The sequence below is a fragment of the Vicugna pacos genome, chromosome 7, assembly GCF_048564905.1.
Source record: "Vicugna pacos chromosome 7, VicPac4, whole genome shotgun sequence".
Lineage (NCBI taxonomy): Eukaryota > Metazoa > Chordata > Mammalia > Artiodactyla > Camelidae > Vicugna > Vicugna pacos.
Genome location: NC_132993.1, coordinates 21,469,762 through 21,472,888, shown reverse-complemented (window position 1 = coordinate 21,472,888; position 3,127 = coordinate 21,469,762).

Sequence of the window (3,127 nt, the reverse complement as noted above, 5' to 3'; positions counted from 1 at the left end):
GTTCAGGCAGAGAGAGAAAATAGAAAACTAAGAGGTGTGGAAGTCAAAAAGTAAGTCCACCTTAAGGGGGGAGAATTAGTCTTCACCTTTTGAAAGGTGAACTGTTGAAGAATGCATAGGTATTCCATCCACCACATTGGGAGTGGATTTTTCCTTTTTAATGCATCCTGCTCAGGAAAAATAAAGATTGATGTCTTTCACCAATTTTAGAAACTTCTCAGCCATTATCTATTCAATTCTCCTTTATTTTCTCTGTTTTCTACTCTTGGACTCTTGTCAAACATACACCAGATTATTTCCTATCTCTTAATCTTGTTCATAGCTTCTATGTCCTAATCTGTGCTGAATTACTGGTAATATCTTCACATTTCACAGTTCACTAATTCTCTCTTCAACTAAGTCTTCAGTTGGGTCTAATCTGCTCTTCACTCCCTCCTGACTTTTTAATTTTAAAATCATATTTTTCATTTTTGAGAGTATTACATGTTTATCAGTATTTGTCAGCTCTTCCCAGTCAATTTTGATAGCCTTTCATTGCTAGCCTGCTTCCATGATTCAGTCTCTCACTTTACACACTCACTACATAGTTGCTTTATACCCTCTGTCTAATGATTCTAATATCCAGTATCCTTAAGGACCAAACCCTATTGTTGGTTTTTCTCCTGACTCTCACTAATGGGAGTTCTTCCTAGTGTCTTTGGAGATCTTTTACTGTCAGTTCACATTGATAGATAGTAATCTGTGGAAATCTTTGAGACTTAATTGAAGATGACTTTCTCTAAGAAGATTTGCATTTGCTTTTCTCTGGAAGCCAAGGGATGAACCAACCCAGGGCTGGAGTCACTTTAGCCGTCTTTCAAGGTTTGAGCTTATTTCAGGGGGTTTGGATTCATCTCCTCCTTGCTACTGGCTGAAAGTTTAACCTTACAAAGTTTATCTTGTTGCACTTATATGCATGGGCCTTGGCACTCAGGGCAGTCCCATCTTTACTGAATGCTTATAGCGTCACACTTTGGTTTCAGCTCACTGGTCCCCTAGAAGTTTCCCTGACTTCCTGCAATCCCAGCTGTGTAATAAGAATCCTGTTTTGAGCTAGATAGACATGGTTGTGGCTACAAGACTTGTAACAGTAACTAGGCTGCTATTTCTAGAAATAGAAGTCCTTGGAATTCTTTGCCATGAAAATACCCAGAAAAACAAATAGAACTAATACGGGAACTCAGAAAATTGCTGAAAGAGGTCAACATAGAAAAATCCATACTATTTCTCTATATAAATAAGAACGAATTAGAAAATATATTTTAAAAAGTAATTCACAATTGCAATAAACTTTAAGGTAGGAATAAATCTAACAAAAGATATGCAAGATCTTTATGGAGAAAAAATGACAAAATATTATTGGAGGACATAAAAGAAGATCTGAATAAATGGAGATTTTTAAAAAAATGTTCAAGGATAATATTCATGGGTTGGAAGATACCGTCATCAAGGTGTCATCTCTCCTGAATTTAATCTATAAATCCAATGCAGTACAAATGAAAATTCCTGTGAAATTTTTTTTGTGGAACTTGACAAGCTTATTTTAATATTAATGTGGAAGACCAAAAAAATCCCAAAAAGCAAAAAACCACACACACACACGCACACACAGCCAAACAGAAGAGCTAAGACAATTGTGAAGAGGCATAACAAGGGGGTGGAGAGGACTTTCCAGAGAATATATAAAGATTTACTATAAAGTTATAGTAAGACAGTGACATGTTAGCACAGAGACAAAAAATTAGCTTCATAGCTTAAAATAGGCTAGAGTCCAGAAAATAAACCTACTCACGTTTGGAAATACGATAAATGGGAGAGGCTGTTACACCAGTGGGGGGAAAAAAAAAGACTATATGATAAATGATGCTGGGATAAGTTATTATCTTTATGGGATAATCAGTCTTCATAGATACTATACAAATATTCTATGTAAACTTTAATGTGAAAAGCAAAACTTCATAATTTCTTAGAAGAAAACATAGTAGAGTTTCTTTGTGATCTCCAGTTAAGAGAAGGATTTCTTAAACAAGACATAAAACCTCTCATTTACAGAAAATGGTAAATTCAACCTCATTAGAATTTAAAAATTTTGTACAACAAAAGATACTATGAACACAATTAAAGACAAGACAGATTTTTTTGGAATGCAAATAACCAACGAGTTAGCATCTAGTATATCTTAAAAAGTCCTACAGATCAATTTTTAAGTTAAGATATAATTCCAAAAAATGGCAAATGATTCCAACAGGCATCTCACAGAAGTAGAACTCTAAGTGGTCACTATATCAGCCTGAAAACCTGCTTGATGTCAAGGCTAATCAGGGAATTGCACACTAAATGCACATCATGACATTATCAGATATTAAACATTTAATATGAATACATGTTTACACTTTTAGGTGTGTAAGCTGGTACAATCTCTTTCAAGAGCAATTTGGCAAAATCTAGCAGAGCTGAGGACTACATCCCTCCAGCCAACAGTTCTCCTCACAGGCATATTCCCTAGGGAAATTATTATGCATATATATGAGGAGACTATAAACCGGAATGCTCACCCCAGCACTGTTTGTAATGATGAAAAACCGAAATTGCAGGAGAATGGATAAATCGTGATGTATCCTTATAACAGAGTACAGTGCAGCAGTTAAAGTAAAGAATCGAGAGTAACATGTATCAGTGCAGATGCCTCTAAAACCAGTGTCTAAATCAAGTAAGTTGCAGAAGGATACAGGCTGCCTGACGCCTTTTACGAAAAGTTTCAAAATATGCAAAATGATTCTCTATATTGTTTATGGTTATGGTTACTACATAAATTTGTAGGAAAACATAAAAACATGGATGGGAAGTAAATACAACAAAATGTTCAAAATTGATAAAGTGAGTATTTGATAAAGTGGCACATGGGTGTCTTAGTATATTATTCTCTTGTCTCATTTTTTGAAATATTTTATTTTTAAAAAAAGCACTTCGTAGCTGTGTGGGGGATAGATTAGAAGGGAGTAAGACCCATTGGTGGCTTTTGCAGTGATGGGAGTGAGAGGTGGCAGCGTGAGGGCACGCGGAGAGAGAATGGATTTTTGATTTGTCT